Genomic DNA, 27,404 nt, shown 5'->3' with positions numbered 1-27,404 from the left:
CATTTCAATCATACACACAATATGCCCTATATGAGTACATACAACATGGCATCACAACAAAACTCTACAACTCAAGTACTTTATTTAAAGGCTCCAGGGAGCCATACATAACATGTTCATACAGATAGGGGTCACATGACCCGACACTCAAGTCATACAAACATACAAGCACATGCGGAAGCAACTAGTCTGAGTACAGACTCTAGAAAGAAAGAAGGCTTCTCGAAGCCTATCTATCTACATAGGGCCTCCATGGCCAGGATCACCGCTTGGGTGGCTAGTCACTCGTCGATGTCAAGGTCTACGTAGAACCCATCGGAGGGGGCGGTGTTGTCGTCTGAAAACAGTAATTAAGCAAACATGAGTACAAAGGTACTCAGCAAGTCTTACATCAGAACCTACTATACATGCTTATTCTCAAGAAGGTGGTGGGGTTAATGCAGCAAGCCAGCTATGACTCTTGGCTAAGCTATCCTACGGAACTTCACCAGTAAAATAGTTTTCGCACACGAGTCCACTACTCACCAACACAATACTCCACCGGGGATCCTCCCTCGTCATCCTACGAGAGGGCCATCCTCGGTACTCACACTTATCTTGAGTATTTTATTAGTACCCATTAACTTGTCTATGAACTGTATAGGCAACCAAGTAGTCCTTTACCGCGGACGCGGCTATTCGAATAGTTTTATACCCTGCAGGGGTGTACTTCTTCATACACGCTTTCACCACTTACCGCCGTTTACACGACATGTACTCGGCAACCTTCAAGCGGAAGCCCAGGGAGGGTGTCGGCCACGGCCTACCTAAACACTTAAGTCTCTAGTCCAGGTTTATCGCCTATCCAGGTTCCATCTGCAGGGAGTCCGGCCGAGGTTTCCACATACGGCCCCGAACGATGTGAACAGGGATCCCAAGACACCAAACGGGTGACTCGGTACACCGTGCCACGGTGTATCTACCGCAACATAGCCCACCCCTAGGGTCAGCGCTACGCACGGCCGCCAACACATAACCTACAAACACCAAAAACTATTTGCAACTCCTGGATAGAGTACTAGGGTGGTTAAGAAGCCGAGAGGGTCAATTAAGGATCCCAATGCATGGTAGTAGCTGAATCTTAAATCACACATACAAATCTCAGTTCTTAGGGACGGCCTCAATGAAACAACCCACCATGTACTCCTACATGGCCTCTGATCGATACCTTTACCAAAACATGTTCAACACATCCCTCACATTACTGGCATAAGCATTTCACTCTGGCCCATCACCCAGATGAACCAGACCTGACACAACTCTAAGCATAGCAGGCATAGCAAGGTAGGAATCAGATACATGGCTCAATCAACTCCTACACATGCTAATGGGTTTCATCTAGTTACTGTGGCAATGACAGGTCATGCAGAGGATAAGGGTTCAACTACCGTAGCACACAGCAGTTTGAATCGCGTTGTCTTAATGCAGTAAACAAGAGCAGAAGAGAGAACATGGGTTTGTATCGGAATGATCAATGGTTGCTTGCCTGATGGAGTGGTAGTGGGATACTGCCCTTCAGTTGGATACTCGTGAATATCCTCGGAGGCAGAACCTACCACGAAGAACACATCGGAACACAATCAACACATGAAGATATGCAACAATATGATGCATGCTATGACATGGCAATATGAATGTGTCTTGGCCTAATGCAAGCTATAACAGAAAGGAATGAACTCATTTGAATCAAAGATTCAAATATTAGCTCATTAAACATGGCCGTAATAGTGCATTTCCTTATTCTGCTTAAACAGCAAGGTAAACTTGTTTTGTCATGCATGAAACCATTACAGATGGATAGATTGAATTTTTCTGATCATTTTTCATATATAAATCTTTGCATTTGGAGTTATGGTTGATTTTCTATGATTTTTAGAAGTTTTAAAGTTTAAAGTGGGTCAAACTGGGTCTACCTGTCATAGACTCAGGGGGGGTCTACCTGGGCCCGCCCAGGAGTCAAACTGGGTCAAACTCGCCGGCGACTCGACGCCGGCGAGGCCCGAGATGGTGGCGCAGCTCGGAAAACGCCCACAGGGCACGGGCGAGGCCGTTCTTGGCCTCGTTGGAGAGCTCTTGCAGTCACGCATCTAGTGGTGGTGGAGGCCGGGCCTACGGTGGCCGGAGACGACGACGGCGAGCTCCAAGGCGGCGGCCGGAGTTCGGCCATGTGCGGGGAGTGGGCTGCGGCGTGCAAACACGGAAACTGAAGCACTAGCGAGGCACTACGCCATGCGGCAAGCACGTTGCATAGCACGGGAGGACCAAATGGTCGCCGGAGCGACGCCAGCGACGAGCTCGAGCGGAGACGAGCTTCGGCCATGGTGGAACTATGGCCTAGAGGGTGCAAACGCGTGGGAAAGAAGAGGGGAAAGGCGGTGGAGCTCACAGGGAGGTCGATGAGCAGCTCAGTGGGCTCGGGGGCGACCGGAGCGAGGCGAATCGATGAACGGCGTCCGGCGGGTACCGAGGTTGAAGACGATCCGATGGCGGCGATGCAGGGCCTCCGGCGATGCGTGGCTCGGTGGGGAGGGCGAGGGCATCGCGGCGGAGCTTCTGGACAGGTCAGAGAGGCGAGGGGGTGACGGAGAGCGCGACTACGGCGGTGAGATGGTGACAAGCTCGTCGGCCATGGTGCGGGAGAGGGTGAGGGAGACAAGGGGAGAGTGAGCGAGGATGAGAGGGGGACGTGGGGGTCGCGTGGCACCCCTAGGCGTCTCCAAGCGTCGGCGGAAGCAGGAGGTGGCCGGCGTGTGGCCGCGGGCGCTGGCCACGCGCTCCACGTCCTTCTGGCGCGAGGAGGACGACGACTGGCAGAGCTAGTAGGCTGGGCCGAGCCAGGTGGCTGGGCCAGCACAGGTAAGGCCCGGGTGGGCTTCCCTCTCTCTCTCTCTCTTTTTATTTGTTTCTGTTTTTCTAATTAACTGCAACTGTTGGGCTTTAAATAAAATACTAAAACGTTTCCAAAAATCTTGAAAATAATTGTGGGCTCTGTTTAGATTATTTCCAACAGCAAACATTTATTTCCAGGATTATTTGAGCATTTAAATTATTTTATAGCATTTAAATGCCCAAATTCAAATACTTATGATTTAGTTCAATAACCTTCTGTTGACCTAGAAAATTGTGCACCAATTTTGCCAGAGGTTTTAACCCAAGACAAGGAGGGTGAACTTTTTAGAAGGGCATTTCAGGTTCATTGAAAATAATTTTAGTAAACCCTAGTTGTTTCCAGGGGGGTGTTGGGGGTTTCTGCTTTCCCCATTTCAAATTTAAGAGAAATTTAAACATTATGCACACTCTAATGCTTGAACTAGCTAGGGTGTGACACTAACATAGAGTGGGAATAATGCCCTTAAGATCATCAAGAGTATATCCAATATCGGCACGGTGCTTCTTCAGAGTTTTCAATAATTTCTTTTCTTCATGCTCTGAAAGGTTAGCACTAATAATAACAGGATATATCTTCTTTTCATCAAGATAAGCATATTCCAAAGTATCAGGTAATTGTTTAAGCTCAAACATTGGGTCACCCTTGGGTGGAGGAGGATCCCCAAGGATTTCAATAGGCAAATTGTGTTTCAAAATAGGCCCTTGATTAAAGAATATTTCATCTATTTCCCTTCGTTCATTCATAAACATATCATTTTTAAGGTCTAGCAAATATTGTTCTAAAGGATCAGTAGGAGGTACGACAATAGAAACAAGACCAATAATTTCATCCTTACTAGGAAATTCTTTATCATGGGGTTGTCTATGAAATTTCGAGAAATTAAAATCATGAGACATATCCCTTAAACCAATAGTAACAATATCTTTCTCGCAATCTATCTTAGCATTAATGGTATTCAAGAAAGGTCTGCCAATTATAATGGGACAAAAATCATCTTGTGGGGAAGCAAGAACAAGAAAATCAGTAGGGTATTTTATTTTCCCACACGATACTTCAACATATCTAACAATCCCAATTCATGAAATAGTATCTCTATTGGTAAGCTTAATAGTAACATCAATATCTTCTATCTCAGCAGGTGCGGTATCATTCATAATTTCTTTGTATAAGGTAAAAGGAATTGAACTCACACTAGCACCCACATCACATAAGCCATGATAACAATGATCTCCTATTCTCACTGAAACAACAGGCATGCCAACAACAGGTCTATGTTTATCTTTCATATCGGGTTTAGCAATTCTAGCAGCTTCATCACAGAAATAAATAACATGCCCATCAATATTATCAACCAAGAGATCTTTAACCATAGCAATACTAGGTTCAACTTTAATTTGTTCAGGAGTGTAGGTGTTCTAGTATAACTCTTACGAACCATAGTTGAAGCTTTAGCATGATCCTTTATTATAACAGGAAAAGGTGGTTTCTCAATATAAGCAGTAGGAACAATAGGATCAACTTTATAGGTAATGGTTTCTTCTTCAACTTTAATAGGTTCTACTACTTTAACTTCAATGGGAGGGTGATATTTAAACCACTTCTCCCTAGGGAGATCAACATGAGTAGAAAAATAGAAGCTACTCTCTCAGAGTCAAGTCCATATTTAGTGCTAAAATCACGAAAAGCACCAGTATCCATAAAAGATTTAACACAATCAAACTTAAGGTTTATACCTGACTCCTTACCTTCGCCGAGTTCCCTATCTTCAGAGTTGTGTTTAATTCTTTCCAATAAATCCCATTTGAATTCAATATCCTTCTTCATAAAAGAACTAGTACAAGAAGTATCAAGCATCGATCGATCATTATGAGAAAGCCAAGCATACAAAATTTGAATAATAATTTCTCCTGAGAGATCATGATTGGGGAATGAATATAACATTGACTTAAGCCTCCTCCAATCTTGAGCTATACTTTCTCCTTCACGAGGCCAAAAGTTATATAGTTATATATATACAATTCCGATCATGATGAACCAGATGCATAGGATAAAACTTCTGATGAAATTCCAATTTCAATCGGTCGTAGTTCCATGATCCAATATCATCACATAGCCTATACCATGTCAATGCCTTTCCCTTCAAAGATAAAGGGACAACCTTCTTATTGACAACATCCTCAGGCATACCTGGAAGCTTAAATAATCCACAAACTTCATCCATAGAGATTAGCTACATATCAGGAGTGTTCCATCTCCTGCATAAGGATTAGCAAGCAGTTTCTCTATCATACCCGAAGGAATTTAGTAATAGATATTTTCAGTAGTTGCAGCAGATTGAGGAGCAACTCTTTGCTCATCCAATTGAGGTGAAGATACCCCGAACAAGCGCCTCAAAGGATTATTTTCCATAGTAACAAGTAACAGTAAATTTCAGCACACTATATAAATGTTTCCTTACCAAAGGCGCTTCACCACTCAGCAACGGCGCCAGAAAAGAGACTTGATGACCCAAAAGTATAGGGGATCTATCGTAGTCCTTTCTATAAGTAAGAGTGTCAAACCCAACGAGGAGGAGAAGGAAATGACAAGCGGTTTCTAGCAAGGTATTCTCTACAAGCACTGAAATTATCGGTAACAGATAGTTGTGTGATAAGATAATTCGTAATGGGTAACAAGTAACAAAAGTAAATAAGGTGTAGCAAAGTGGCCACATACTTTTTGTAGCAAAGGGCAAGCCTGGACAAACTCTTATATAAATCAAAGCGCTCGTGAGGACACATGGGAATTACTATCAAGCTAGTTTTTATCATGCTCATATGATCCGCGTTCGTTGCTTTGATAATCTGATATGTGGGTGGACCGGTGATTGGGTGCTCCCTTCCTTGGACAAGCCTCCGACTTATGATTCACCCCTCTCACAAGCATTCGCAACTATGAAAGAAGAATTAAGGTAAACCTAGCCATAGCAAGAAACATATGGATCCAAATCAGCCCCTTACGAAGCAATGCATGAACTAGGGTTTAAGCTTCTGTCACTCTAGCAACCCATCATCTACTTATTACCTCCCAAAGCCTCCTCCTAGGCCCAAAAATCATGGTGAAGGTTCATGTAGTCAACGTTCACATAACACCACTAGAGGAAATACAACATACATCTCATCAAAATATCGAATGAATACCAAATTCACATGATTACTTATAACAAGACTTCTCCCATGTCCTCGGGAAGAAACGTAACTACTCACAAAACATATTCATGTTCATAATCAGAGGAGTATTAATTATCACTAAGGATCTAAACATATGATCTTTCATCTAATAAACCAACTAGCATCAGCTACAAAGAGTAATCAGCACTACTAGCAACCCACATGTACCAATCTGAGGTTTTGAGACATAGATCAGATAAAAGAGATGAACTAGGGTTTGAGAGGAGATGGTGCTGGTGAAGATGTTGATGGAGATTTCCCCCTCTCGATGAGAGGATCGTTGGTGATGATGATTGCTTCGATTTCCCCCTCCCAAAGGGAAGTTTCCCCAGCATAACAGCTCTGCCGGAGTCGTAGATTGGTTCTGCCCAAGTTTCGCCTCGAGACGGTGGCGCTTCATCCCAAAAGCTTCCTTCTGATTTTTTCCAGGTCAAAACACACCATAAAATAGAAGATGGGCGCCGGGGGCCTGCCAAGTGGCCCACAAGACCGGAGGGCACCCCTAGGGGTGTAGGGCACTCCCTCCACCCTTGGGGATGGCAGGTGGCCCCCCTCTGGTTCTTTCTTCACCCAATATTTTTTATATGTTCCAAAAATATTCTTGGTGAAGTTTCAGAACTTTTGGAGTTGTGAAGAATAGGTCTCTAATATTTGCCGGCATTCTCCCTCTTCATGCAAACCTTATAAAATAAGAGAGAATAGGCATAAGTATTGTGATATAATGTGTAATAACAGCCCATAATGCAATAAATATCAATATAAAAGCATGATGCAAAATGGACGTATCAGTCGTGTTGAGACACCACGTGATGATTGGGTGTGATAGACTCTACGTTCACATACAACGGGTGCAAGACTGTTTTGCACATGCGGAATACTTGGGTTAAACTTCACGAGCCTAGCATGTATAGACATGGCCTCGAAACACTGGACACCGAAAGGTCGAACGTGAATCATATAGTAGATATGATCAACATAGAGATGTTCACCATTTATGAATACTCCATCTCACGTGGCGAACGGGCCTATAGCCTAGTGGTTGCAGCGACCTTAGTAGCACCCCAGGTCCTGGATTCGACTCCTAGTGGGAGCGGATTTAAACAGGCCTGGGCAAAAATTTCTAGAATAAAAGGACTGTGGGGACGTTGCTCTACAGTAAATAGTCAAAAAACTCCATCTCACATGATGATTGGACATGGTTTAGTTGATTTGGATCACGTATCATTTAGATGACTTGAGGGATGTCTATCTAAGTGGGAGTTCTTAAGTAATTTGATTAATTGAACTTAATTTATCATGAACTTAGTCCTGATAGTATTTGCATATCTATGTTGTAGATCAATGGCACGTGCTACTGTTCCCCTGAATTTTAATGCGTTCCTAGAGAAAGCTAAGTTGAAAGATGATGGTAGCAACTACACAGACTGGGTCCGTAACTTGAGGATTATCCTCATTGCTGCACAGAAGAATTATGTCCTTGATGCACTGCTAGGTGAAAGGCCTACTGCAGGAGCAGATGCTGACGTATTGAATGTCTGGCAAGCTCGATATGAGTGACTACTCAATAGTTCAGTGTGCCATGATTTACGGCTTAGAATTGGGACTTCAAAAATGTTTTGAACGTCATCGAGCATATGAGATGTTCCAGGAGTTGAAGTTAATATTTCAAGCAAATGCCCGAGTTGAGAGATATGAAGTCTCCAACAAGTTCTATAGCTGCAAGATGGAGGAGAACAGTTATGTTAGTTAACACATAGTCAGAATGTCTGGATATCATAATCACTTGACTCAGCTGGGAGTTATTCTTCCAGATAATAGTGTTATTGACAGAGTTCTCTAGTCACTGCCACCAAGCTACAAAGGCTTCACCATGAACTATAATATTCAAGGGATGGAGAAGACAATTCACGAGCTCTGAGCATTAATCCAGAAGGAGCATCAAGTGTTGATGGTTAACAAGACCACTAGTTTCAAGAAAAAGGGCAAGGGAAAGAAGGGGAACTTCAAGAAGAATGGCAAGCAAGTTGCGACTCCCATGAAGAAGCCGAAAGCTGGACCTAGGCCTGAAACTAACTGCTTCTACAGCAAGGGGACTGGTCACTCGAAGCGGAACTACCCCAAGTATTTGGCGGATAAGAAGGATGGCAAAGTGAACAAAGGTATATTTGATATACACGTTATTGATGTGTACCTTACTAATGCTCATAGTAGTGCCTCAGTATTTGATACTGGTTCCGTTGTTCATATTTGTAACTCGAAATAGGAGCTCCTGATTAAACGAAGATTGGCTAAGTACGAGGTGATGATGCGCGTCGGGAATAGTTCCAAGGTCAATGTGATCACCGTCGGCACGCTACCTATACATCTACCTTCAGGATTAGTTCTAGACCTAAATAACTATTATTTGGTGCCAGCGTTGCGCATGAACATTATATCTGGATCTTAGTGTGAGATGGTTATTCATTTAAATCAAAGAATAATGGTTGTTCTATTTATATGAGTAATATCTTTTATGGTCATGCACCCGTGAAAAGTGGTCTATTTTTGTTGACTCTGAATTGTGGTGATACACATATTCATAATATTGATGCCAAAATATGAGAAGTTGATAATGATAGTGCAACATATTTGTGGCACTGCCGTTTAGGTCATATTGGTGTAAAGCGCATAAAGAAACTCCATGGAGATGGCCTTTTGGAATCACTTGATTATGAATCATTTGATACTTTCGAACCATGCCTCATGGGTAAGATGACTAAAACTCCGTTCTCTGGAACAATGGAGCGAGCCAATGACTTATTGGAAATAATACATACCGATGAATGAGGTCCAATGAGTGTTGAGGCACGCGGTGGGTATCGTTAGTTTCTAACCTTCATAGATGATTTGAGCAGATATGGATATATCTACTTAATGAAACACAAGTCTGAAATGTTTGAAAAGTTCAAAGAATTTCAGCATGAAGTGGAGAATCATCGTAATAAGAAAATATATTTTCTACAATCTGGTCGTGGAGGTGAATATTTGAGTTACAAGTTTGGCCTTCATTTAAAACAATGTGGAATAGTTTCACAACTGACGCCACCTAGAACACCACAGTGTAATGGTGTGTCTGAACATTGTAACCGTACTTTATTAGATATGGTGTGATCTATGATGGCTCTTACCGATTTACCACTATCGTTTTGGGGTTATGCATTAGAGATAGATGCCGTATAAATCCGTTGAGACAACACCATATGAACTATTGTTTGGCAAGAAACCTAAGATGTCGTTTCTTAAAGTTTGGGGTTGCAACACTTATGTCAAAAGGCTTCAACCTGATAAGCTCGAACCCAAATCGGTGAAGTGTGTGTTCATAGGATACCCTAAGGAAACAATTGGGTACACCTTCTACCACAGATCCGAAGGCAAGATCTTTGTTGCCAAGAATGGAACCTTTCTAGAGAAGGAGTTTCTCTCGAAAGAAGTGAGTGGGAGGAATGTAGAACTTGATGAGGTAGTTGTACCTTCTCTCAATCTGGAAATTAGCTCATTCAAGAAATCTGTTCCCGTGATGCCTACACCAACTACAGAGGAAGCTAATGATGATGATCATGAAACTTCAGATCAAGTTACTACCGAACCTCCTAGGTCAACTAGAGCATGATCCGCATAATAGTGGTACGGTAATCCTGTTCTAGAAGTCATGTTACTAGACCATGGCGAACCTACGAACTATGAAGAAGCTATGAAGAGACTAGATTCCGATAAATGGCTTGAGGCCATGAAATCTGAGATAGGATCCATGTATGAGAACAAAGTATGGACTTTGGTGGACTTGCCTGATGATCGACGAGCAATAGAGAATAAATGGATCTCCAAGAAGAAGACTAACGCTGATGGTAATGTTACTGTCTACAAAGCTCGCCTTGTCGCGAAAGGTTTTCGACAACTTCAAGGAATTGACTACGATGAGACTTTCTCACCCGTAGCAATGCTTAAGTCTATCCGAATCATGTTAGCAATTGCCGCATTTTATTATTATGAAATCTGGTAAATGGACGTCAAAACTGTATTCCTTATAGGATTTCTTAAAGAAGAGTTGTATATGATGCGACTACAAGGTTTTGTCGATCCTAAAGGTACTAACAAAGTGTGCAAGCTCCAGCGATCCATCTCTGGACTGGTGCAAGAATCTCGGAGTTGGAATATATGCTTTGATGAGGTGATCAAAGCATATGGTTTTATACAGACTTTCGGAAAGCCTGTTTTTACAAGAAAGTGAGTGGGAGCTCTATAGCATTTCTAGTATTACATGTGGATGACATATTGTTGATTGGAAATGTTGTAGAATTTCTGGATAGCATAATAGGATACTTGAATAAGAGTTTTTCAATGAAAGACCTCAGTGAAGCTGCTTATATATTGGGCATTAAGATCTATAGAGATAGATCAAGACGCTTAATACGAATTTCACAAAGCCCATACCTTGACATAGTTTTGAAGAAGTTCAAAATGGATCAGTCAAAGAAAGGGTTCTTGCCGGTGTTGCAAGGTGTGGAATTGAGTCAGACTCAATGACCGGCCACTGCAAAAGATAGAGATAAAATGAAAGTCATTCCCTATGTCTTAGCCATAGGTTCTATCATGTATGCTATGTTGTGTACCAAAACTGATGTGTGCATTGCCATAAGTCTGGTAGGGAGGTACCAAAGTAATCCAGGAGTAGATCACTGGACATTGGTCAAGAACATCCTGAAGTACCTCAAAAGGACCAAGGATATGTTTATCGTTTATGGAGGTGACAAAGAGCTCGTCGTAAATGGTTACGTCGATGCTAGCTTTGACACTGATACGGATGAATCTAAGTCACAAACTGGATATGTATTTATATTGAATGGTCGAGCTGTCAGTTGATGCAGTTCCAAGCAGAGCATCATGACGGGATATACGTGTGAAGCGAAGTACATAGCTGCTTCTGAAGCAACAAATGAAGGAGTCTGGATGAAGGAGTTCATATCCGATCGAGGTGTAATACCTAGTGCATCGGGTCCAATGAAAATGTTTCGTGACAATACTGGAGCAATTGCCTTAGTGAAGGAATCCAGATTTCACAAAAGAACCAAACACATCAAGAGACGCTTCAACTCCATCCGTGATCAAGTCAAGGAGGGAGACATAGAGATTTGCAAAATACATACGGATCTGAATGTAGCAGACCCGTTGACTAAGCCTCTTCCACGAGCCAAACATGATCAGCACCAAGACTCCATGGGTGTTATAATCATTACAATGTAATCTAGATTATAGACTCTAGTGCAAGTGGGGTACTAAAGGAAATATGCCCTAGAGGCAATAATAAAGTTGTTATTTTATATTTCCTTCTTCATGATAAATTTTTATTATTCATGTTAGAATTGTATTGGTCAGAAACCTAAATACATGTGTGAATACATAGACAAACACTATGTCCCTAGTGAGCCTCTACTTGACTAGCTCGTTGATCAAAGATGGTTAAGGTTTCCTGACCATGGACATGAGTTGTCATTTGATAATGGGTTCACATCATTAGGAGAATGATGTGATGGACAATACCCACCCATTAGCTTAGCATAATGATCATTCATTTTTGTTGCTATGGCTTTCTTCATGTCAAATACATATTCCTTTGACTATGAGATTATGCAACTCCCGAATACCGGAGGAATGTCTTGTGAGCTATCAAACGACACAACATAACTGGGTGATCATAAGGATGCTCTACAGGTATCTACGAAGGTGTTTGTTGAGTTGGCATAGATCGAGATTAGGATTTATCACTCCGAGTATCGGAGAGGTATCTCTGGGCCCTCTCGGTAATACACATCATAAGCTTGCAAGTAAATGACTAAGGAGTTTGTCATGAGACGATGTATTATGGAATGAGTAAAGAGACTTGCTGGTAATGAGATTGAGCTAGGTATGCAGATCCCGACGATCGAATCTCGGGCAAGTAACATATTGATAGACAAAGGGAATAACGTATGTTGTCATAACGGTTTGATCGATAAAGATCTTCGTAGAATATGTAGCAGCCAATATGAGCATCCAAGTTCCGCTATTGGTTATTTACCGGAGAGATGTCTCGGTCATGTCTACATAGTTCTCGAACCCTTAGGGTCCGCATGCTTAACGTTCGATGACGATATTGTATTATATTTGTTAGGTGATTTGGTGACTAGATGTTGTTCGGAGTCCCGGATGAGATCACAGACATGATGAGGAGTCCCAAATGGTCGAGAGGTAAAGATTGATATATAGTACGATAGTATTCGGACACCGGAAGTGTTCCAGAATGTATTGTGTATTTATCGGAGTACTAGAGGGGTTACCGGAACCCCCGAGGGGAATATATGGGCCACGAGAGGGGAGCACACCAGCTGACAAGGGGTGGTGCGCCCCCCTATGGCAGGAGGCTGAATTGGAGAAGGAGAAGAGGGGGTTTACCCCCTTCCTTCTCTTCTTCTCTCTTCCCTTTTCCCTTCCGGCATTTATGGTAGGGGGGAGGCCGAAATGGGGAGGTCCCCAAGTAGGATTTGGCCTACTTGGGGCGCACCCTGGCTGCTACCCTCCTCCTCCCACCTATATATATGTTTCGAGGGGCGCCTAGAACACACAATAATTGTTAGCCGTGTGCGGTGCCCCCCTCCACAGTTTACACCCCCGGTCATATTTTTGCGGTGTTTAGGCGAAACCCTGCGAAGGTCACTACACCATCACTATCACCATGCCGTCGTGTTGACGGAACTCATATATGAAGGAAATATGCTCTAGAGGAAATAATAAAGTTGTTATTTATATTTCCTTATATCATGATAAATGTTTATTATTCATGCTAGAATTGTATTAACTGGAAACTTGATACATGTGTGGATACATAGACAAAACAAAGTGTCCCTAGTAAGCCTCTACTAGACTAGCTCGTTAATCAAAGATGTTTAAGTTTCCTAGCCATAGAATTGTGTTGTCATTTGATGTACGGGGTCACATCATTAGGATAATGATGTGATGAACAAGACCCATCCGTTAGCATAGCATAATGATCGTTAAGTTTTATTGCTATTGCTTTCTTCATGACTTATACATATTCCTTTGACTATTGAGATTATGCAACTCCCGAATACCGGAGAAATGCCTTGTGTGCTATCAAACGTCAGAACATAATTGGGTGATTATAAAGATGCTCTACAGGTATCTCCGAAGGTGTTTTTTCGGCATAGATCGAGAGACTTGTCACTCCGAGTATCGGAGAGGTATCTCTGGGCCCTCTCGGTAATGCATCATAATAAGCCTTGAAAGCAATGTGACTAATGAGTTAGTTATGGGATGAAGCATTATGGAATGAGTAAAGAGACTTGCCGGTAACGAGGTTGAACTAGGTATGGAGATACCGAGGACCGAACCTCGGGCAAGTAACATACCGATGACAAAGGGAATAATGTATGTTGTCATTACGGTATGACCGATAAAGATCTTCGTAAAATATGTGGGAACCAATATGAGCATCCAGATTCAACTATTGGTTATTGACAAGAGAGGTGTCTCGGTCATGTCTACAGAGTTCTCGAACCCGTAGGGTCCGCATGCTTAATGTTCGATCACGATTTTGTATTATATGACTTATGTGATTTGGTGACCGAATGTTGTTCAGAGTACCGAATGAGATCACGAACATGACAAGGAGTCTTGAAATGGTCGAGAGGTAAATATTCATATATATGACGGTATTTGGACACCGGAAGTGTTCCGGGGGTACCGGGTACATATCGGGTCACTAGAAGGGGTTCCGGTCACCCCCCGGCAAAGATTTGGGCCTATTGGGCCAAGAGGGGAAACACAGTAGCCAACATGGGCTTCTGCGCCCCCCTTGATGTCCGAATAGGATGGGGAAAGGAAAAGGGGAAGAGGGAAGGAAGGGGAGGCAATTCGGCCTCCCCCTTCCTTCCCTCCTCTCTCTCGTTTCCTTCCCTCTCTGGAAAAGATGGTAAAGGGGGAGGCCGAATTGGACAAGCCCCCAAGTAGGATTCCTCCTAGTTGGGGCGCCCCATGGCTGTCCTCCACCCCCTCTCACCTATATATATGTGGGGTCGGGGCACCTAGAACACACAACAAAACATTGTTAGCCGTGTGTGGCGCCCCCCTCCACAGTTTACATCTCCGGTCATATTGTCGTTGTGCTTAGGCGAAGCCCTGCGCGGATCACTTCACCATCACTGTCACCAGGCCGTCATGCTAACGAAACTCTCCCTCGACACTTTGCTAGATCAAGAGTTCGAGGGACGTCAACGAGCTGAGCGTGTGCAGAACTCGGAGGTGTCGTACGTTTGGTACTTGATCGGTTGAATCAAGAAGACGTTCGACTACATCAAGTGTGTTAATCTAATGCTTCCGCTTTTGGTCTAAGAGGGTACATGGACACACTCTCCCCCTTTCGTTGCTATGCATCTCCTAGATAGATCTTCCGTGATCGTAGGAATTTTTTTGAAATTGCATGCTACGTTCCCCAACAATGGTATCTGAGCCAGGTCTATGCGTAGATGATATGCACGAGTAAACACAAAGAGATGTGGGTGATAGTAGTCATAATGCTTACCACCATTGTCTTATTTTGATTCAGTGGTATTGTTGGATGAAGCGGCCTGGAGCAACCTTACGTGACCACATTCATGAGACCGGTTCCACCGACAGACATGCAACTTGTTTTGCATAAAGGTGGCTGGCGGGTGTCTGTTTCTCCAACTTTAGTTGAATCGAATTTGACTATGGTCGGTCCTTGTTGAAGGTTAAAACAGCACACTTGATGAAAAATCATTGTGGTTTTGATGCATAAGTAAGAACGGTTCTTACAAGAAGCTCGTAGCAGCCACGTAAAACTTGCAACAACAAAGTAGAGGATGTCTAACTTGTTTTTGCATGGCATGTTGTGATGTGATATGGTCAAGACATGATGTGATATACATTGTTGCATGAGATGATAATGTTTTGTAGAAGTTATCGGCAACTGGCAGGAGCCTTATGGTTGTCGCTTTATTGTATGAAATGCAAACGCCATGTAATTGCATTACTTTATCACTATGCATTAGCGATAGTTGTAGAAGCAATAGTTGGCGAGACGACCACGACGCTACGATGGAGATCAAGGTGTCAAGCCGTGACGATGGAGATCATGACGGTGCTTTGGAGATGGAGACCAAAGGCACAAGATGATGATGACCATATCATGTCACATATTTTGATTGCATGTGATGTTTATCATTTTATGAATTTTATTTTGCTTAGTACGGCGGTAGCATTATAAGATGATCCCTTACTAAAATTTCAAGGTATAAGTGTTCTCCCTGAGTATGCACCGTTGCGACAGTTCGTCATGCTGAGACACCACGTGATGATCGGGTGTGATAACCTCTACGTTCACATACAATAGGTGCAAGACAATTTTGCACATGCGAAATACTCGGGTTAAACTTGACGAGCCTAGCATGTATAGACATGGCCTCAGAACATTGGAGACCGAAAGGTCGAACGTGAATCATATAGTAGATATGATCAACATAGAGATGTTCACCATTGAAAACTATTCCATCTCACGTGATGATCGGACATGGTTTAGTTGATATGGATCACGTGATCATTGAGATGACTCGAGGGATATCTATCTAAGTGGGCGTTGTTAAGTAATATGATTAATTGAACTTAATTTATCATAAACTTAGTCTTGATGGTATTTGCATATCTATGTTGTAGATCAATAGCTTGTGATGTAGCTCCCCATTTATTTTTGATATGTTCATAGAGAAAAATAAGTTGAAAGATGATAGTAGCAATGATGAGGACTGGATCCGTGCTCTGAGAATTATCCTCATTGTTGCACAGAAGAATTATGTCCTTAATGCACCGCTAGGTGACAAACCTATTGCAGGAGAAGGTGCACACGTTATGAATGTTTGGCAAGCTCGGTATGATGACTACTTGATAGTTTAGTGCGCCATGCTTTACGGCTTAGAACCGGGACTTCAAAAACGTTTTGAATGCCACGGAGCATATAAGATGTTCCAAGAGCTGAAATTGGTATTTCAGACTCATGCCCGAGTCGATAGGTATGAGACCTCTGACAAGTACTTTGCCTACAAGACAGAGGATAATAGCTCAACTAGTGAGCATGTGCTCAGAATGTATGAGTACTACAATCGCTTGAATCAAGTGGGAGTTAATATTCCTGATAAGATAGTGATAGATAGAGTTCTCTAGTCACTATCACCAAGTTACTGCAACTTCGTGATGAACTATAATATGCAAGGGATGACGAAAATGATTCCCGAGCTCATCGCGATGCTAAAATCAGCGAAGGTAGAAATCAAGAAAGAGCATCAAGTCTTGATGGTTAACAATACCACTAGTTTAAGAAAAGGGGCAAAGGAAAAGAAAGGGAACTTCAGGAAATAATGGAAAGCAAGTTGTCACTCCCGTGAAGAAACGCAAAGCTAGACCTAAGCCTAAAACCGAGTGCTTCTACTGCAAAGGGAATGGTCACTAGAAGCGGAACTACCCCAAATGCTTGGCGGATAAGAAGGATGGCAAAGTAAAAAAAGGTATATTTGATATACATGTTATTGATGTGTACTTTACTAGTGTTCATAGTAACCCCAGGGTATTTGATACCGGTTCAGTTGCTAAGATTAGTAAATCAAAACGAGAATTGCAAAATGAACAGAGACTACTTAAGGGCGAGGTCACGATGTGTGTTGGAAGTGATTCCAAGGTTGATAAGATCACCATCACACACTCCCTCTACCTTCGAGATTAGTGTTGGACCCAAATAAATGTTATTTGGTGTTTGCGTTGAGCATGAATATGATTGGATCATGATTATTGCGATACAGTTATTAATTTAAGTCAGAGAATAATTGTTGTTCTGTTTACATGAATAAAACCTTCTATGGTCATACACCCAATGTAAATGGTTTATTGAATGCCAAAAGATGCAAAGTTGATAATGATAGTGCAATATATTTGTGGCACTGCCGTTTAGGTCATATTGGTGTAAAGAGCATGAAGAAACTCCATACGGATGGATTTTTGGAATCACTTGATTATGAATCATTTGATACTTGCGAACCATGCCTCATGGGCAAGTTAACTAAAACTCCGTTCTCTGGAAAAATGGAGCGGGCCACTGACTTACTGGAAATAATACATACCAATGTATGCAGTCCGATGAGTGTTGAGACTCGCGGCGGGTATCATTATTTTCTGACCTTCGCGGATGATTTGAGTAGATATGGGTATATCTACTCAATGAAACACAAGTCTGAAACATTTGAAAAGTTCAATGAATTTCAGAGTGAAGTAGAGAATCATCATAACAAGAAAATAAAGTTTCTATGATCTGATCATGGAGGCAAATATTTGAGTTACGAGTTTGGCCTTCATTTAAAAAAATGTAGAATAGTTTCACAACTCACGCCACCTGGAACACCACGGCATAATGGTGTGTTCGAACGTCGTAGCCGTACTTTATTAGATATGGTGCGATCTATGATGTCTCTTACCGATTTACCACTATTGTTTTGGGGTTATGCATTAGAGATAGTTGCATTCACATAAAACAGGGCACCGCCTAAATCCGTTGAGACTATACCGTATAAACTATGGTTTGGCAAGAAACCAAAGTTGTTGTTTCTTAAATTTTGGGGTTGCGATGCTTATGTAAAAAAGTTTCAAACTGATAATCCTGAACCCAAATCAGAGAAGTGCATCTTCATAGGAGAGGGTGACGTCCTCGTGGTCACCGTCGATGAGGTCTGACATGGAAGCTATGGATCCCAAGCTAGCATCGCAGAACGTGTCCTTCAGAAATGACAAAAGGGGCTCGATGGCGATGTAGAATGGCAAATTGTTGACAGCGAGCCAGAGGAGATCAGCGGCGAGGCCATGGATGAGATCGACGGCGGTTGAACCCGAGGGGTTGGGGGTGTGCCACTTAACCTGTGACACAGCCCGCCTCAGGGCGTCGCTTCCGATGACCTCGATGTTGTAGCCGGTGGATGAGACATGCCTGCATACTCTAGCCCGCTGCTTGAGTGCCTGCCGCTAGTAATGGTCGTCAGCTTCCTCCGCAACGTCGGGCGAAGAGACCGCTATACACCTCTTTTGGGCCAGCCGCTCCTCGAGCTCCACGGGAAGCGTAACCGGGCTTAGGTTGCGACGCTCTACAGTGGGGGATGGGGATCTGTGGGAAAGGGGGCGTTTGGCAGGCGTCATCTAAGAAACTCAGGGCGGCCTGGGTATGGAGATCGGTGGGTAAGCTACACGGACAAACTGGCAGATGTTGACAATGGAGGCCTTGCGACGGCGGCGGCGGGGACTTTGCTAGGGTTTCGAGCCAGGGAGGGGTGTATGTGTGTGCTTGCGCGGGTACTGAAAATTTTACTAAGCAGGAGTCAAACGCGGGAGTGAAATGCCGGGCTATTGAAAATTTTGATGATAGTGCATCGCACATTGTCCTGAGATAACAACCGTGTATTATGAAAAAGAAAAACCCTCGAGGCGGGCAGATATTTTTTATGCAGGCGGGATTGGGAACAAGAAACATCACACATGGTCCGGAGATAACAACCGTGTGTTATGAAACAGAAAAACCCTCGAATCGAGCAGTTATTTTTGAGAGGGGGAGCCTCGTGGAGCCCAATGTACTGTGCGGATGTGTGCGTGACAGGTGCACCGGCGTGGCACACGGTTAGTTTGAGTGAACCGTGTCTATTGCGTCATTCGACTTGTCTAATGTTCATAAATCTGGCGAAAAATGATGCGGGAGAGGGTCAGAACACGAACACCCTTGCATCTGGACAAAATTTATGTATCAACTGGGTGGTTTGATTTTCAAATACCAAATGCAACTTCGATGTGGCACCTCTTTCGCAAAGTGCACGGTATTGCTTGCTCCCACCCTCTCGTGTCGGCACGAAGGGAATCCTAAGATATGAATGCATGCCCCCTCCCCCTCAACCGAGGTTCACCTAGAAAAGCGCGAAGTAGCTAGCAGCCCCCCTCATCCCTTGTGCCGGCATGAAAGGAATCATGAGCTATATATTATGAATGCATGCCCCCTCCCCCTCAACCGAGGTTCTCCTAGCAAAGTGCGAAGTAGCTAGCAGCCCCCCTTCTCCCTCGTGTCAGCACGAAGGGAATCCTAAGCTATATATGAATGCATGCCCCCCCAACCGAGGTTCACCGTAGCAAAGTGCGAAATAGCTAGCAGCCCCCTCCCTCGTGTCGGCACGAAGGGAATCCTAAGCTATGAATGGATGCCCCCCAACCGAGGTTCGCCTAGCAAAGTGTGAAGTAGAGCTAGCAGCCCCCCTCCCTCGTGTCGGCACGAAGGGATTCCTAAGCTATGAATGCATGCCCCGCCCCCAATCAAGATTCACCTAGCAAAGTGCGAAGTAGCTAGCAGCCCCCCTCCCTCATGTCGGCATGAAGGGAATCCTAACTAAGCTATGAATGCATGCCCTCCCCCCAACCGAGGTTCACCCTAGCAAAGTGTGAAGTAGCTAGCAGCCACCCCTCCCTCGTGTCGGCACGAAGGGAATCCTAAGCTATGAATGCACATGCCCCCCCAACCGAGGTTCACCTAGCAAAGTGTGAAGTAGCTAGTTGCCCCCCTCGTGTCGGCACGAAGGGAATCCTAAGCTATGAGCATGCCCCCTCCCCCACCCTAACCAAGGTTCACCTAGTAAAGTGCGAAGTAGCTAGGAGCCCCCACCCCCCTCATGTCACCACGAAGGGAATCCTAATTAAGATATGAATGCATGCCCCCCAACCGAGGTTCACCTAGCAAAGTATGATGTAGCAACCCCCCCCCACACACACTTTCAGTCGGCGGGACAGAGAGGCATATATCTCACCAAGATGGATCGTAAAACGGACCAAGAATAATCCACCTTGGTCGTACAACCTCTCTCTTGTTGTTGGTCCAAGTGAAGGCCGTCCATGCGACCCCGGAGATGGGATAGCTCACCAATAATCACGCAAGTAGCTAGTCCCCGAAGACAACCACTGCATGTGTGTGTCCCAAACATATGTATGGAGAGGTGTGTTTTTGAGTAACAATGAACAACTTTGATGTGGCACCGTGATTTCGAACTAGAAATCTCCACAGAGTGAGGGTTAGGTTGACGATGCATATGTATGTTACACCACACTTCAAGCCAACAACGGGGATTCATATATGCATGCATGCGTGCATATATAGTATATGTGCTCAAAATTAATTAGGTCTGAATCTCACCATGACCTATACTACGATAACACTAACCAAATGAAGAATCTGCCATCGTAACCTATCTTGTTGTTGGTCAAGGTGATCATGGACGTCCACGCGGGCCCATGAATATATAGGCTTGTTGCCGATAACCACGAGAGGGAGTGTATCGTTCGAAGGAAACCACTACATGAATATGTATGGAGGTGATGCGTGCATGCATGTTTGAATAAACAACATTGATCTGGCGCGTGTGTTAAAAATCGTACACTAGCTCCCCACACAGAGCGAGATCGGTTCATGATGGTGTCGTTGTACTAGCCACTTCGACTCGATGGGAGGGATTCATGCATACACATGCATATGTGTGTGCTAAAAGTGTATCATGCATGTCATCCCAGAGCAAAAATAATAATCCCCTCCTAAGTCAAATTAACATCTCTTGTTGTCAGGCAAAAAGAAGTGATGGACCAAGCGGGCCCACAGATGGAAAGCATCGATATCGTTGATAACTGCTTAAGTGGGTGCGAGAGGAAAACCACCACCGCTTTGCATGTGGGCCAAACATATATATGTTGAATACCCAAATGCATAACTTCGATGTGCCACATGCCTCAAAAACCATAAACCATGCACCCACATAGAGCGAGGTTCATATCAAGCATACTACATATGATGGTCCCCTTCCCCCCTCTTCACCGCATACTGTATGCTCCTTCCGTAATATATGTACAAGTACAACCCAAAAGAATCCTCATCGATGGTGAAATCAATTAACCTCTCCCGATGTAGGTCAAAGTGATGCATGCATGCATGCATCGACGATGGCCTCGTGGGCCCATAGATGGAAGCGTCACACATGAGTGTCCTAGCTAGGATATATATGCATGTGGCCCAAAAAGGTGTTGTGTGATGTTTGAATAACCAATTTCACAATTTTGATGTGGCACGTGCCTCGGTAACCAAAAAGTCGACACTGACTGAGGTGTACTTGTTCATGGACGCATACGTATACTATATATGCTAGTCCCCTCCCAACTCTTCGACGCGTACTATATACCACCATAACACAAACAAAAAAAATTACACCTTGCTGGTCAAATTATCCTCACTGCCGGCTGCTCGTCAAAGTGAAGGACGACGACCTCGCGAACCCACAGAAAGCGTCACACGCGAGTATCGAGTGTCGTGTAGGACAACCATCGACTGAATGTGGCCAAAACATTTATGTATGAAAGGGTTGTGTAATGTCTTAAATAACAATTTCATGACTCTGATGTGGCACCAGCCTACCTAACAAAACGGCCAACCCACACGGTGGCTCACAACTCGTAGTGTATTGCGGGCCACCCGCCACCCCCAGACGCACACACCCACACACACACCGCGAATCCACCGCAACTACGATGCACGTTAAATTAATTATCCCGCGGTGAACATACATGTTACCAAAGGAGGGACATTTTAATTTCAAAAAATTCACAGAGACCATTAAGTCATTTTAGTACATTGACTGATTGATTTTCTATGGGTATAATGTGCAAAAAATGAAATCTAAGCTACATGCACACGTGACAGTGCACCTAAATGGATTGCAAAAACACATGTGTCTCACTGGGTGCATGTTTACTCCCTGTGCAACAAATTTCAAACATTGAGAATCTTGATTTTTAAATTCTAGTACATCCAAAACTTATTTGAAGTTCATGAAACTTATCGTGTTTTCATATGGACACCAATACAAAGTGGCATTGTACTTTTTTGTCAAATTTGAGACCAGTTTTGATGTAATCTTTATCTAATTACAGATGGGAGATTATTAATAATTGGGAACCAATATCCCAAACAGATTATTTTATTCGAACCGTGAGAGTTAGACCAACAATGGATATGTGCCATGCTTTAGTTAAGCAATAAAGCGGCAGCATTAATCATCCAAATAGAAAAACAATATGCATGCCGCCACGTGACCCGTGTGGCGTGTGAGCAGGCATGAGTTGACGGGACGCATGTGAGCAGTCCGCCACGCAGGCAGACGGGGAGGCATGCGTGCAGGTGTGTGAATTGACGGAGGCGTGCTCGCTGCGCAGTGTCATCGGGAGGCGTGCGTGTAGCTGTGTGAAACTTTGGTAGGCATGCCATCAGTCCAGTGCGTAGGCTCACCGGGAGGGGAGCCATCGGTTTGACTACCGCCTGCCTCTCTCCCACAACTCCCACTACTCCATATTAATGGTGCGCCCGAGCGACCGCACCCCCATCCTCGCCACGCACACACAATCCTCTCTCTCCGCTTGCAACCTCAACGTCGCTCTCAGTCCTCAAAGCCGTCAGTGTATGAGGATGCCGCTGAAGCGCCCCACCGGAGGGAGTGGCGACACTGGGGCTGCTAAAGCACCGGAGCACAGCGTGGAGATGGAGACAGAGGCTGCCATCACCGCCGGTGAGTTATCGCTGCACCATGATGTCGTCGACGGCGTCGAGCTTCCACAGCCGGAGGTGGAGTTCCACACCGACTCCGACGACCACTCCGGCGACGACTCCGACGACCACTCCGGCGACGACGGACAGGTGGTTAGTCATCTATACCCATTTATGTGTCAAATAGATCATAGGGTTTCTCTGGTTACTCCTGCCTCCCCCTTTTTGGAATAGAAATCATGTGGCTATGTTCTCCCAATCCATGAAATCTGAGTAAGTTTTGTTAGATCCATGTAGTGTATTGATTGTTTGAATGGTACATGTGATAAGTGATTAGTTGTTTCATCTGTGCAAATGATTTTTGCTAGTAATCCGACTAGGGTTAGTGTTCGTGCTAATAATTCCTAGCCAGGATTTGACAATTGATTTTGAATGACTTACATATGTTTGTGCCATTATTTTCTTCAAGATTGATCTGTACATAGACGATTGTGCTTAAAAATCGAACCATAATCTCTGAATATGTATAAATAAATAGCCAAAAATTCCTAATCCTACTTCACGGCATGTAATCAGTGATTTGATGCCAAATTTTTTTTACTATATGTATAGGTGTTGTCTGACGATGTGGACAGCGAGGATGAAGATGCCCAGAGGAGGTACAAGAGGCGAATCCTGAGGGAGCTTTATGTGGGAATGCATAACAGGCGTATTAGGACCTAGAACGACGGCTATGGATGCCCATTTTGCATCCACAAGATTCATGACGCTTATCTAAGTGTTCTTGCGCATGCAAGAGGACGGGCCGTTGGCTCCTTCAAGCAGAAGTATTCTCGCAGGTTGGCGCACGGCGCTTACGCCGAGTAGCTGGAGAAACTTTAGGATCGTGTCGACCGCATGTGAGATGAGATGTGGGATGGATCAAACTATGTACGCTTGAGAATGCTTAATGACGGTTGAACTATGTACTTACGGTTGAACTATGCTTATGTATGTGTACGCTTATTATCTATGTCTAAGTATGTTAAATATTTCGCCAAATTTTGGTAAAAATTACAACGGGGCACCAATAAACCAGGACGGAGGTAGTATGTCAATCACACAAGGTTCCTAAAATTGGAACCGTGTGCAATGACTATCATTTTGCCTGCTGCGTCAACCACACACGGTTCTCTCTAGCAAACCGTCGCCCCCAAAATTCTTTGTGGGACAGAAAACCCTCACCACCCAATTCAAAAAAGAAAAAAGAAAACCGTCACCATCCCCACGTCACAAAAACCCTCACCCCGCCCACCACCCACCTCGGCCCCTCCGGTACGTTCCCCATTCACACCTGCACAAGCTCCTGCGCATCTATGCCATGGCACCGCCTATCGCGGCGGTAAACACTTAGCTCGATGCCTGCCGCCAATGCCAGGCTGCCGGCAAAGCCCACCGCATTTCACCACTTCCGCTTGTTGCCTCCTATCGCCATCGACTTTCTCAATGCTGCTCACGGTCGACCCAGCTCTGCTCGGTTGGGAAATCTATTGTACCAAGGGTTATTTCTCATGGAAGACAAGGTAACTAATTTAATGAGATATTATCTCATCTCTTATCCTAGTTCATCTGCCTCCTTTAATCACCCGGCAGAAATCATCGTGAATTCATTTTCATTCTAGTTGATCTGAGGGTTTTCTTTCATTCATAGAATGTACAGTGTGCCGATACTTCAGGACTTGGCGACCGCCGCCAGAGATTCCATCTCATCGTACCAGATAACTTGAGGACGTGCGTGGTATGTTCAATCTCACCCTAAATCAGCTGGCATGGCCTACTTTCCTGAACATATTCTAAATATTGCTACATTTGGATAAAAGGTGCTACATGCAGCATATACGTCAAAGGGGATTTTCCCCCTCTTCTTTCTATATTAGGAAAATTAATGACGTATTGTTCTTCCGATTACTCTCATATTTCCATGAAATCATGTTTACCCTATATGTTTAATTATAGACTTTTGTTCTTCGATTTCAACTGCTATAAAGTTATTTCAGTTTGGGCCCATATTTGCATGTTACCATATTTTCTTTAACAACCCTACCATTTTCTGCAGGACATCCCTCACTATGCAATAGATTATGTAGTGCACAATTTTTCCCTTTACATACATCAAGGCTCCACGAATGTCATACTACGCACAAACCATGGATTTACATCGTTGCTACTGTAAGACTTGATGAACATGGTGACTCCTATTTTGGCACTAGCTTTTGGAATGAAATTGCAAAGTTTTATCTACTGAAAGCTGGCGCTAAAATTGCACTGCACATAGAAGGGCCTGGTCATGAGATATATGCTAACTTCCCCGACAAAATCATCCGTCCAGACTTTGTTCGAAGTAAGTTTTCTTTTCAACCATCTGCATATGTTGACTTACCCAGCAATGTCAAATGAATTGTGTAGTATTTAAGCAACCAATTGATATCCCCTTATCTTACTATATTCCTACCTAATAACTTCTAGTTGCCTATACACTTTTCTATTTCCCTGTTTTAACTAAATATTCCCTGTACTCCCATTTCTATCAGAAGCATCGCTGACAAGGAGACTCCGGAGGTGGAGAACGGGGCTGCCAACAAGCGGAGGCGGGGCGAGCTAGAACCACAAGCGACTCCAGCAGGCCTAGACTTAATCAGCAGCCTCCCCGATGATATGTTGAGAGTCAGTGTCGGTGTCAAAACCGGCGGATCTCGGGTAGGGGGTCCCGAACGGTGCGTCTAAGGCGGATGGTACAGGAGGCAGGGGACACGATGTTTTACCCAGGTTCGGGCCCTCTTGATGGAGGTAAAACCCTACGTCCTGCTTGATTATTCTTGATAATATGAGTAGTACAAGAGTTGATCTACCACGAGATCGGAGAGGCTAAACCCTAGAAGCTAGCCTATGGTATGATTGTATGTTGTCCTATGGACTAAAACCATCCGGTTTATATAGACACCGGAGGGGGCTAGGGTTACACAAGGTTGGTTACAAAGGAGGAGATATACATATCCGTACTGCCTAGCTTGCCTTCCACGCCAAGTAGAGTCCCATCCGGACATGAGACGAAGTCTTCAATCTTGTATCTTCGTAGTCCAACAGTCCGGCCAAAGGATATAGTCCGACTGTCCAGAGACCCCCTAATCCAGGACTCCCTCAGTAGCCCCTGAACCAGGCTTCAATGACGATGAGTCCGGCACCCAGTGTTGTCTTCGGCATTGCAAGGCGGGTTCCTCCTCCGAATACACCACAGAAGAGTTTGAATACAAGGATAGTGTCCGACCCTGCAAAATAAGTTCCACATACCACCGTAGAGAGAATAATATTTCCACGAATCCAATCTACTGACACGTTTCGGCAACATGACATCATGCCATGGCCCGGTAATTATTCGAACCGTTTTTCCTTAACCAGCCCCGTACATAACGCGAGGCGTTTTCTTGACACATCTTGTCAAAGCAGAGATCGTGTTCCCCTTATTACGTGATCCTCATTAATACGGACGTGGGTAACCCAACCGTGCCTAGGAATCCTAGATTTTAGGCAAGTCCCAAACGACCACGAGGAGGACGCTTGATATTCACCCTCTTTATAAAGGGACAAGGCTTTTACTTCTTCCCTCCCGTGCTCAATCAAACCCTTCCCCCGCCTCGAGTTCTAACACCCAAAGCCCAGGTCAGGTGCTTTGGACCTTCAATCATGTCCGGATCCAACCTTCAAGGCCGGTGGATGCCTTCCTCCGTCACGGAGGAGGATATCAAGAAGTTGAGGGAGGCCAGATACCTGACCGCCGAAATTTCGCATAGGCTGTGTAACACCCTCGATGCGACTATAGCTCCCACGTGTCGAGGCACGACTTAGAGACATAATCGCGTTGAAGGCATGTGTCGCAAGTTAGGCAATCTTCACAAAATCCCATGTAATATGAATAATAAAGGGGAGAACATAGTTGGCTTACACTCGCCACGTCACATCAGAGTACATAAATAACATACATCATCCAAACACTCATGGCCCGACTACGGCGCCAAAAGAGAAGAAAACCCAACATGCGACAACAGTCCCAATCAAACCCCAACTAGGCACCACTACTGATCATCAGGAAAAGACACGTAGTATCGCTGAGAGTCCTCATCGAACTCCCACTTGAGCTCGTAGTCGTCACCTGGAGCGGAATCACCTGGACCTGCATCTGGTATGGTAGGAATCTGTGAGCCACAGGGACTCAGCAATCTCGCACCCTCGCGATCAAAACTATTTAATCTTATAGGAAGGGGTAAGACAAATATAAGTGGAGCTGTAGCAAGCGACTAGCATATATGGCGGCTAACTTATTCGCAAAAGAGAGCGAGGAGAGGAGGCAAGCGCGCGCGAGAAACTAGAGAGCAACCTGCGCAAACATTACTCCAACACCGTGTCCACTTCCCGGACTCCGCCGAGAAGAGGCCATCATGGTAACACACTCAGTTGATTCATTTTAGTTAAATAAGGTTCAAGTTATCTACAACCGGACATTAACAAATTCCCATCTGCCCATAACCGCGGG

The sequence above is a fragment of the Triticum urartu genome, chromosome 4A (genome assembly GCF_056163025.1).
Source record: "Triticum urartu cultivar PI428250 chromosome 4A, HENAU_Tu73, whole genome shotgun sequence".
Classification (NCBI taxonomy): domain Eukaryota; kingdom Viridiplantae; phylum Streptophyta; class Magnoliopsida; order Poales; family Poaceae; genus Triticum; species Triticum urartu.
The sequence above is the reverse complement of the archived record's forward strand: the minus strand, read 5'-3'. Positions refer to the sequence as shown.